General features: G+C 33.7%; 1 protein-coding gene across 1 annotated transcript in view; it reads left to right on the forward strand.

The window, feature by feature from the left end:
* Nucleotides 1–8,492: 8,492 nt before the first annotated feature.
* The window catches only part of LOC118275285 (zinc finger protein 541), a 288,113-nt gene continuing 284,009 nt past the window's right edge, over nucleotides 8,493–12,596 (forward strand). Inside the window, exon 1 of the mRNA XM_035593193.2 lies at nucleotides 8,493–9,450. The gene's annotated coding sequence lies outside the window, so the exon portion shown is untranslated. The remainder of the gene's footprint in view (nucleotides 9,451–12,596) is intronic.

The following is a 12,596-nucleotide window of genomic DNA, read 5'->3' on the forward strand; positions in this document are numbered from 1 at the left end:
GTGACTTTGAATTCGACGTATTCCTCTCGGGAGGTGATAATACAACTAATTTCCTACAAAATTAGCCCTGAGGTCCTTGGGCGGAAAGTGGCTAGTTTCTGAGATATTCAACATTTTTGGTTTTGGTAAACAAATCCCGAATTGATTACAAAACCATAAATAAATAAAAAAATACTGGTTGGATTTTAGTAATTTTAGTTTTAATCAGTTGCCAATTCATCAGTTATCATTTATAAATACTAATAATGGCAGAAATATCATTCGTTTTAAAATAGCAAGTAATTTCTTATCAAATTTTGTTTTGTGTCACTAATTTGGTCGATAGAAACCTGGATTTATTTCGAAAAAAATATATGACAATAAGCGTACAAACTATTAGGAAAACTTCCTTGGTTTATTAGCTACCCAGAAACGTAAAATTATTTACAAAATTCTCAAAAACAAATGAATTAATTGATGATAAGTAGAGTGTAAAGAGAAAAGGGCAATTTCAACAACAGCTTTATTTACAAAATTTTGTTCAAAGTGACCTCCCCTATGACGAATACATACCCGAACACGCTTTCTTATCTCTATGACGGTCACTCTCGGACTGAATATGCGTCTTATTTCGTCATTATCTTCAAATATGTTTTGGGGAAAAATTTCCATACACGGCCAATTTCGTCTGTATAAACAAGTGACTTCATGTAAAAATCATCATTGCCCTTTTCTCTTTACACTCTACTTATCATCAATTAATTCATTTGTTTTTGAGAATTTTGTAAATAATTTTACGTTTCTGGGTAGCTAATAAACCAAGGAAGTTTTCCTAATAGTTTCTACGCTTATTGTCATATATTTTTTTCGAAATAAATCCAGGTTTCTATCGACCAAATTAGTGACACAAAACAAAATTTGATAAGAAATTACTTGCTATTTTAAAACGAATGATATTTCTGTCATTATTAGTATTTATAAATGATAACTGATGTATTGGCAACTGATTAAAACTAAAATTACTAAAATCCAACCAGTATTTTTTTATTTATTGATGGTTTTGTAATCAATTCGGGATTTGTTTACCAAAACCAAAAATGTTGAATATCTCAGAAACTAGCTACTTTCCGCCCAAGGACCTCAGGGCTAATTTTGTAGGAAATTAGTTGTATTATCACCTCCCGAGAGGAATACGTCGAATTCAAAGTCACCCTGTATAAGATATATGCATAAGATTAAATCATTGACGTTCATAAAACGATCATGGCTTGTATTAATATTTCATCTTATCCTTATAAATTACATTTGCATGTGCGTAGAATCAAATTAATAGTATTTATTGTGTAGAACTAAAAGTCATACTACTAACGCCATCTATCTTTTTAATCCTGAACTAAATTCATTGAAGAACTTGCGCAGTTACAAAATATGATAAAAGCCGTAAAATTTAAAAGAAAGGTGTGTTCTTTAAAATTTTCGGGATGTAAACAAGCGAGTAATATACTAACTTATATAATAAGGAACTGTAGATTTAAATAAAACGATGAGAGCAGCGTTCAAGAAGCGGTAAGTACAAATATAACTGTTAATAATACATACAAATACCTAAACATGAACCAGTTTTGTTATTTATTTATTGTCCATAAGATATAATAATTATTTAAAACAATCTCCCACATAATCGGTTCAACTAACATAAAATCTAAAAAAAAAATAGGTAAGGACGCCAATATTTACACTTTTTCTCCCAAAAACCTATAGCTCATTAGAATACAAGTATTCCCAAACCATTCTATCATCTAAATCCGTACACATAGCTCTCAAAATAGCTTGCAATTAATGTAACATGTCATCGAAAGCAGTCGCAAGCTGTCTTAAATGAAAATTGGGACATCTGACTCATCTCGCAGTCATAACACCATTTGTCAATAGTTTAATGACTTCATTACTGCGCTGGGTAATTAATTAACGTGTATTTTCATTGCAGTTGCAGTAATCGTGATCTTATAGACTAATTATTGTAGCTATTATTAATTCCTTTGCATCATTTTACCTGCAGGAAAGAAGAGAAAGCTCAGATAGGTAATTAAAAGGGTCTTTTCACTAATAAGTTTGTATTTTAATGGCCAAAAGTACAATAGATATTCATATAAGAATATAAAATAATGTATCTATGTCACCCGTTTGATATGAAAGCGAAAAGGAATCTAAAGTCATTATATTAATTTAAAACGGTGTCTGCTACATAATTATATGTTTATGCGCCATGTACTAACACATTGATGATATCTTAAGACTTTTATTCGTTTTTTATAAGTTAGAAATACGTATTTGGAATACAGAAGAGTGGTTCCAACTGTTTCAACTTCCTTGACTCGAATGTCGTAAGTAGTTCTGAGCTTAAGAAATAGATGGCGTTAGTTGTAAGTCGTTTTATAATCGTTTGATCGGTTCAACGTAGTAGTGAAACCTCATAAACAATCACGTGTCCATCAATGGCTCACACACTCGAATACAGCTAGACTATGGACTTTTTCTTTATGCCATAATTCTTCGGGATTGAAAGGCAGGATGGATAAAGATGAGAAAGAGAGAGTACTACTGAGTTAGCCAGTCGCTGTTGATAAAGTAATTCTTTTACAACACCCATGGAAACAGATTAGAATAATAAACAAAAAAAAAAGAAATGTCAACAAAACCAATTTAGTTTGCTACATAAAGAAATTCAGTTTTAAGTTTGAAAATTAATATTCTTCAAACTAATAATATAAGAAAAGGATATCAGAGTCCCTTGGGAGTGACGTATTCAGAGGGACTGAGTGCTTTGTCCTCCCCGAGAAAGGCTTATACCTTATATGCAGTCAGATCTTTATCGGAACCCATCCCTCTCTGGGGAATCGAAAAACTGTTTGCTGATGTAGATAATATATAATATAGTCAGTAGCTGAAAGTATTGTAAGTTGACACTATTTTATTTTATGTATCAGTAATTTCTGTTCTGAGTAGGTAAGTACTTTCATACATTTTTAATAACGTAATGTAACTTGTGTGTCATGGGTGCGATTATAAACACTCACATACAGATTACAAACCGATTTTTTTTGAGGGCGATAATTCATCCAATGTTTTATTCGCTTTGGGCGAGGCGAGAGGGAGTGACAGACTCTTACTGACTAAAAAACACCCCGTTCCTACTCCTACTTTTCGAGCCCGAGCCCCGGTAACCCGCTAGACAGTCCGCAGACAAACAGATCTAGAATAACAATTTATTGTGCGTCCTACAAAAAGTTGTTCCGTGTGAAAACTGAGAATTGGACACGCGACATACTCTAACTTAAACTCCAATATTATTTTAACAAAAATATCCAACAGCATCCTTTTAAAAAAGCACAGAACGCAATAAAAGTGCTGGGAAATTATCGACATAAATATATCGATATAGGTGAGTGTAAATACGAGTGGTCGCGCTGTCGACTCGTGACATCTCAGTTCTACACTAGCGGAGATGAAAAGGGTAACGTTCGATATAGACACAAGTGGATATTTTTATATCTTAGTCGACACTGACCCATTTCTCCGCTCTCAGTGGTCGCGAGAGATCTCCAACTATTGTATTGTTTCAAAATGTTTCTTACATTCTGTCTTGTGGGCGGCCATTTTATTGTTCGTTTTATTGTATTTTTATAGGTAACGGTTTAATTAAAGATTGGCTTGTTTTGTTTCAATGTTAACCGTTTAATGTGGTAAGTGGGTTCTTTCGTTTCGTTTTTAGATTTTTGTATTGTGTCAGTTGTGTGACACGTGCGTTTATGATAATGATGGCGCAATTAAATATGTATATTTTAATGTTTTTTTTTGCATAGTTTCCACATTTGCCAATTTGAATTAAGATTCACGTTTGCTTGCATAGAAAATGTAACAATGGAAAATCAAATCTAAAGTAATGAGGATAGAATAACAATTTGTCCGTTAAGGGATTAGGTACTTAATGATTTTAATTAAGTGGTAGTGAAGAGTTCAGTTTGGCATTATGAAGAAAATAGGGTGAGTTGCGGTATTATTTTTTACACCCCATAACCTATTTCAGATTTTTTTATGAAATATATTAGACGAGTCACCTGATCAGTCAGTCAGCAATCCACCATCTACCAGAGGAGACACAGGTGTGTTACAGGCCTTTTAAAAAGGAATACGCTCTTTTCTTGAAGGTCGTATCAATTCGGAAATACCGCCGACGACAGCTCATTCCACAATTTTGCTGTGCGTTTCCTTAAATTGAGTTCACCTAACTTTAAAACAAAGGTAGTCCAAAGTAGTAGTCTACTGGTCTGAAGACTATAACTCCTGGAGCTACAGAACTCTGTCATACATCGTTACATTTGCTGCAATCTTTCCCACATCCGCAGATGCACTTGATATATGTACTAGTAGGGAGTACAGACACACGGAATGTTCCCTATAAACTATCGCAACGGAACTAGTTAGTCTATGTTTAGGCGCCTTTGAGTTAAAACTGTACCACGCTCTGCGACTATTTGATGCATTTTATTGTTGTTCCAAATTGTGTATTGTTTAACTGTTTTGTGTTTGTGATTTTAGATAGGTATTAGAGTAATTTGGAGTGTTTTTTTATTACGTATTTTTTATTTATATTAAAGAAGGGCTAAATTAAAAGTACTCTTAATCGACGAGCATGACTGTTGATGAAGGGAATAGGTTTGTAAGAATCTTAGCAATTTGCGTTCCATTGTCTCTACCTAGTCCTGGTTTCTGGGACCGGCTACTTGGTGGTGTGGTCCCGGATTCGAGTTTCCAGATCGAGCATAGTAACAACGAGTTAGATTACTCCGAAAATTACTGAAGAACGAAGAATAAATCTGCTTTCTATCTATGGTGTTATTAATGTAGGTATACACTCACTCCCTATTACACGAGTGTAGTAACGTTATTACTAAAAACGTACGTTTAAATACTCTGTTGAATGAAGCCAGACAAACAGTTGTTCCTATTCGTACGACGAGGGAACGTTAATGATTTACTAATTAGACGCACTAGACGTTCCAAATCTGTGTGTAACGGGCTATTGTCGACTAATTGGGACATTGCTAAATATAATTCGCAAGAATTCATTTAAACTCTGATTCTCGAAAAGATTAGTGGATTCTTTTCTAATCTTAATGAGAGTACGGGGTCTAAATGGGTGCTCGGTAAGGATCGTTAATGTATTCTTCATTAATTTAGGTCTGTCCTGACCTAGCCTACCAAAAGTGGGTGTTCCATCATTACTAGTTCATTACCCTCCACTGTTAGACTTATGTATTTTCTATCGGCACTCCATTTGCTTAATCTTCACCTCTACGCTTCTTACCACTGCTAGCACGTTCCGGATATTTTCTAGCTGGTGAATGCCCCACTCTTATTTTTTGAAGAGGGTTTTTCCCTCTTCAAGAAAAAGTGGGGAAAATCCCGCCTTGGGCGAAGCGAGAGGGATTGTCAGACTCTTACTGACTAAAAACCTTTCGAGAACGAGTATCAGCTTTTCGAGCCGGAGCTCCGGTAGTCTGCAGCTCATTGGTACCCTACACCACGTTTGCCTAAACGCGGTCTTCACTCCAGGTGACACCGGGGTTCATAGATGTTAAATTTTATGAAATTGTATTCTATTCATACCTATCTTTGGAAAATCACCAATATAGTAATACATAGGTAAAGATAGGTGATCAGTGCGGTTCCTAATTGAAGTGCCAAAAGGCCCTTGTGGACTAATAGGTAGATTACTACATACATATATATTACAATTTAGAAAATGTGAGAGCAACAATAGTCGTGGTATGCGACGCACTAATTATATACGTACGTTATTTCGTGAGTTAGTGCCGCTTTTGGCACCGTGACAATCTTTTAAGAGCTTATTTTATTCGCATATGCGATTAATTGGACTCATTAGATATTTTTTTATAGTTGACTGTTATAAGAAAGATGAGGTATTGGTATTGTAATGTGTTTTTAATTGGTCATTTTTATTTAGGTTGAATTGAATGATTTTTGTTTGTGGAATGTACGAATTAATGGTTGGTAAACTAAAATTAGTTAAAAGTCTTTTTTGGTTTCATTAGTAATTCGTTTTACGATGTCTTCTCATAGGCGCCTATTTGATTCTTGTAGGCGCTTACAATGTTTCAAGAATCATAAAGTGAATAACTTAGTAAAGAAAATGATGCGTTAATCAGTTAATAAGTCTATGAAAATATTGTCTAATTATTATTTACGACAGTAAACTCGCTTTACAGAGTAATAAATTAGCCATCTGTAAACATATAATAGCAATAAATAAAACCATAAAGGTTTTCAAAACAAGACGTAGACGTGTAGTTCTAAGTATAATATATAGATGGCGGTACAGTTCAGTGCACGTGGGCGGCCGGAGAAAGTTAAATCTCAGACGTTTTAGGGCGACACGGTGGCACACTTGTAGTAACGAAAAAGTTGGGATTATTTCATGTAACCTACAAACTATTTGTTACATTTTTCTATAGTCTTAATAACCATTTTGGTATTTCTATACTACGAGTAACTACAAGTTCTCTTCTTATTTAAACTTCAAACGCAATCAGAAGACATACCAAGGGACGAAGTGATCCTCTAAATGTTAATTTTATCTGTTCTCCCCTGGCATTTCAAAACAAGCAATCAGAGCGACTCGTAGAGGTCAAATTTAATAATTCTGAAAGGTTTTTTCATTGGAGAGTGGAATTCTTGTCGCGGCGCGGCGCCCTTGGGTCCGCGCCCCCGTCTTGTAACATGACCTGCAGTGCTTTCATGTTCATCTAATTGCTCATAATTGTGCATGACTGAAGCTTCTACACCAATGAAAAGCCGTAAAGTTTCGTGCTGTAAAAATATCGTAGTATTTGTTTTTCCATCACGAGAATTGCTTTGTTTATAGTGCCTCGTTTTGATGAATGGAATTTTGTTATTCTCAATGTTGATTCATGTTTTGATAAAAAATATACTCGATTAGTTTCTGTTTGATTGAAAACTTTTTTACTGAAATGGAAAATTCGTTTTTATGTTTTTATCGTCATCAAAGCCATTGTTCCAGAACTTATTTAAAATTTTACTCTTTCTTGAAACTTTACGTCTCTATGGCACAATTCTGTAGCCTATGTCAAGTTAAAATTTCAATTTAGTTTTTAACTACACAGAGAAAACCCTTCTACAAAGACTTGAAAAATATGAAACAAATAAGGCAATAAGAACTCGAGACGAAAGAATAGAAGGTACTTGTTGTGTTTGAGTTTCGTTGTAACATCAAGGAGATTCAAAAGGTAAAGACATTCAATTAATTTGTGACGAAACATTCTTAGGTACGGTCGTCAAAGCGACCGTCCTTTAACATTTTGGGGCACGACGTCTCTCCATTAGGAGGCTTTTAAAAAAGATAAACAAAGGGCTGTCGGCGCGAGCGTGGCCGCGGTGCAGATGCAGGTCTGTGTGTCACGGAGGTCGGCGTGGTGTGCGGCCAGAGACCACAAACGCAGGGTGCCCATTTGTCAATTGATTCCCGATATAATGAAGGGTACATCGCTACATTGGAGCGAGCTGTCAGAGGTGGTCGCCCATTTCGGTATAGATTTGGCCGGAGTGTGAGTGAGGGGGCTGTGGGGTGTATCGAGCGCTGCGTGCGCATCTACGGTGCGTGTCGTGATCTCCCTCTCTCCCGCACCACTCCCGCTCTCGTATCTCACTCTCCGACCTACACAGCCTCCAAGTTGCGTGCTATTTGATTACGACACGCGTCTGTGTGGCCTCTTGTTTATATTGGACTTGATGCCACTTTAAATTGATTAATTCTTACAACGACACCTCCGATTCTAAGAAACGATTTCGATTAATTATTCAGATATTATTCTTTTTTTTTTGTTATTTTTCCAACTTTTTCTGTTACGTCGATCATGATGAAACTAGATTTGTCCTAAAAAATAAACAAAAGATTGACAACAGATCGAAATACGTCTAAATTATTCTATTCTTTGCAGTTTCTTCATCTAAGCATCCATTGAAAACAGAACTTGTTTATTTTTTTAAATGATAACGAAAGCAAGAAAGTAGGTCAATGTCAGAGAACGGCAGAACAGCTGTTGGATCTTAAGATGAGTTAGAGAACGATTTTACAATGACAAATTATAATTGAACAACATTTTTCTAAAAAATATTAAAAAAATATGATTGCGAACACAAAGTGTGCGATGTTCAATACAATCTATTAGGAGCGCTGTTTGGAATCATGAAAATCCTTGCGCTTGTGAAAGCGTCCTAAAGAGAGTTTTCCACAACTCACTAACACCGATTCGTCGGCCGTAAGCACGCGACTTTTCACGCACACATGCGTAACTAGCAAAATAAGCGCCTGAAACTCGGCACGGAGTCGGGCGGCGTAGTGTCGTCTCGCTCGCACGCAGTCCCCTGTCCTATTTCAACAGGTTTCGCCTTTCAGCAGTTGCAGTAGAACGCGTGCCTCTAGTAACGGAGCACAAACAGTACGAGGAACACACGTCGCGTTGGAAAACTGAAAACACAGTTTCACTGACAGTTCGGACATCACCTGACATTCGCCGACCGCCGAAGTACGGCGGGATCGCGTTAGTGAATACTGCGACGTGGATACATACAACTATTTATAAATGCATATTTCGTAGCGACGTGTGTTCAGTACTGGGCTCGGAGTTAGTGGAAAACGCGCGCGTCTTCGTGCCGCTTGCAAACTTCACGTGTTCAGAATGAACTCTGGCAAAGTTGTACGTGCCAAAAACTAACTGATAAACCACTTGTAAATATGAAAGTTCTTCATACTTTGTGATGCTTCCGTGAATTGATACGAGATTTAGTAAATACATCGCCCGTTGACACGATGTAAATGTTAACAAGTTTCAATGTTTACCTCTTCAGTGTTGTGAATATAGTTTAAACTAGTGTGTAGGACTTGGAGGAGATGTAGCCGAGTGCCGCGGACTGTGCTCTATAGACGGATGGGTGGAAATGGTTGTGATATATTAAATGAGGAGAAGACCGGTGTGCGCTCTTTACGTTTCCGAAAAGACTTGAAATATGTAAATCTGGTTGTTAATACTCCCGTAAGTTGTGATTAAACGCTAGGAAAGCAAATATATTTATGTATGTACGGATAAAATAGTGAAAATTAAGTATTTTATGTACATATGTTGGTACTTGTTGTGTTTGAGTTTTATTTCCATTACAAACGTTGAAAGATTGTCTGCGTTGGGAGTTGGTGGATAATTTCCCATGAGGTTGTGACTACTACAATAAATAAATCCGGGGCAAAAACTTTCAACTTCCATTCTTATTGAGATGTGATTGTCCGTACGTCCGTACGTCGTGTTGTACAGTGATATATAGTGCGACTGCCTGGACTTATTTGTGACCTGACTTCGAGACAACGACTACAACAAGGTAAGATTTATAAACTTTTCACAATCTTAACATAACTTTCCATTTATTCTGACAGTTTCCAGACAATGAATATGAAACAAACCAGATATAACAAGTATTATTTTAATAAGTTAATACAGAGGTTTTAAATCTTTTTACGGCAAACCTCATTCTTAGATAACGTTTTTCTAATCCAAATATAAAAAAAAATGGGCAACGTTTCTTTAGTGCCTGTACTACCTGAAATTCTAATTCCTCATTTAAATATTAAAAAACAATTATGACCTAATAAACTCCTGTCAATTTTAAATTCAATAATGTCGTAACCGGCGCTGTCGGAAAAAAGCGGGAGATTTTCTTTTGTCCGTACAATTATAACACCATCTCTGTTGGATGAGAATTTTAAGAATAATTAGTTTCCTTTCCCTTTGTCTTGCCTCTTTATATTTCTTTTTGAACATTTTTCATTACGTTTACTTATTCATCATTGTTTTGGATTGTTTATTTATTGTTATTGTGTTACAATTCTTTCTAGATGATTAACTTTTATTTTTGGATGTAACTAGAAAAACTTTAGGCATCAAAAACAGTCTATAATTTCTTTAATAAGATATGTCCAAATTAACATATAATGTAACACCTATTGTCACATGTAACACAGGGCTTTCCAAGTACATCTAACTTTATAAATAAGGCCTACATAGCCAATCAAGATATATTTAGTATTTAGCTCTTTTGTGTCATTATTAAATAAAGATTATTATAGATTGCTATATTTACTCAAAATAAACTTAAAAGTTATAAGGTTAGTATTAGAATTAAATGTACCTACAGAATTAGTTTTATAAGAAATCTACAAAGCTCTATACAAACTTGCAAGTCTCTATTCAAATCTAACTCTAATGGATAGCAATTATTTTAATCGCAAGTCTTAAACGTTGTAGTTAAAGAAAGTTTGAAATGGAAGTGATTTCAGCGAAAAAAATATTAATAGGTACTCTTTCTTTACCTTGAAATCACTTAAAACATTTATAAACAGATATTTAGTCGTTAGAGATTTTATTAATATATCTTTTTCATAAAGATCTAATTTCAAATGACTACATAGAGGTAAAAATTTTACTTATAACTTTTATAATTATTTAATTTGTAACATAAACTTTAAAATAATTTCACACAGTTAAGTACTTAATAGTGTATAAACAATTACGTAATAGTTCTTTTTCAATCAATAAAATAATTGTGTAACAATAAAACAACAGAATTGACTTCATTATTATAACAATAAAGTTGATTATCGTGAATCAATTGGTACTTCACCCATAATACAGATAGGAGCCCGTAATGTCATCCCAGATACTAAAATAAAAACCTACATAATTGCACACTTAGGTTCTTGTGAGTCCTATGACTGAGAATAACACGCGGTATAAAGAAAAAAAGAGAGAGAAAAAGAAAAGAAATTATTCGACACAAGACTTTCACGAAAACACATTCAATATTATGTACCTCAATTGTATATATGTGTTGTCCTTTATGTTATATATAACATGTTATACCTAATAGTAAATTAAAAATAACTAACACAAAAAAAAATATAGCCCGTAAAACAATATAACAGTGCTCGCGTCCATAAAATTATTCAACAGTAAGTATCTAGTTAGAGCTTAATAAATACTATTTATAAAATGAGTAAAATTAATAACATGATTTACATGATTTAATTGTAAGTTCATTATATATTTATTACTTTAATAAAAATAGAACAATTATTGTTCAAACCTGTACCTATCAAGTCTCTTTATACTCAAGATATAATTATAAAATTACCTATAATAAAATCATTTCAGTTTATTTCAATACAAGTTTTAGTTAATTATGATTTTATTATTTACTTTTATTCTTAGACCATTATTAACTTTATTATGTTTTATTTTTAAAACAGAATCTTATTTCTACTTAATGAATTACTGCTGTACTCAAATGAAATATAAATGAAATGATTACTAAATGTCCTACTACCTACTACCGTAATGAAATGATTACTTAAACTATTCCTTAGTAACGATTTTGTACCGAAAATAATTGCTAAGAACTGGGTTAAGTAACCATTAAATGACTCTGAGTACTGTGATTTCTAATTGACGAAACTCAAATATACGTATGAGTTAAGTTTATAGAAACATCATTGATGTATGGTGAAGGAAAAGCATCGGAAATCTGAACGTAGTATCTACAAGAAGCTTGTATCGAGATAAAATTCTATCCTAGGTTTACACTATTTTATTTTAACATGTGGTAACATATCAAATTTCATAATCATATCTTGGCAAAATCACCAATATGGTAAATCATACAGTGTCGTTCCGTAGAAATTTTAAGTGTACCTAATTCTATAATAGTAAACTTGTCACATGTATTAACAATAACTAAACAATTGTAAGTGAAAGAAACAAATTAACTGTTCTTGTTATCACCTCCTTACTTATAAATTGCCTATTTAGTAGCGAAACACTTTCTAATCCGAAAACCGTGGAAAACTAGCGAATAGCGAGAAACCGGTTCTGAGAATTCTGAGCATGTAGTATCTATAGCTATATATTTACTTATATCTATATATAAGTAAGTATTCTGAGTCAATGAATTGAAGTAATGTTGTAATATTCTTCTTTTTTTCATCTGTTGATAAAAAAGTACAGTTATAAAATGTTCTTAGAATATTCTTTAACTTTACTAAAATATTCTACGAATAGATACAATCAATTCATAAGTTTTTTTTGTAAGCGAATAGAGAATAACGTCTTGAATTTATCTTAATTTTATATCCAAGCGAGATTTTCAACCGACTTTTGATTCCATTTTTTAACGTTTTTCTGTGCCGGTAAATGTAGGTATATGCTTTTTTCAGTTACTAATATAAGTATTTCTATGAAGGTTTTATTAGTTCTCCACGGACTCTTGGTCCGTGCCCTTGATTTTTTTTTTTTTATAGTAAGTATAATCAATATTTATAGTACCTATATTACACACTACTATTAACCACAATAAGTATTACTAAAACTTACATAATAACATGATTATGTTAATATATGAAGGTTTTTTTACATAGACAATTAGACATAGCTATTATATTAAAAATTAAAATATGCACGTAAGTTTGTAGTTCA

Source organism: Spodoptera frugiperda, chromosome 8, assembly GCF_023101765.2.
Source record: "Spodoptera frugiperda isolate SF20-4 chromosome 8, AGI-APGP_CSIRO_Sfru_2.0, whole genome shotgun sequence".
NCBI classification, from domain to species: domain Eukaryota; kingdom Metazoa; phylum Arthropoda; class Insecta; order Lepidoptera; family Noctuidae; genus Spodoptera; species Spodoptera frugiperda.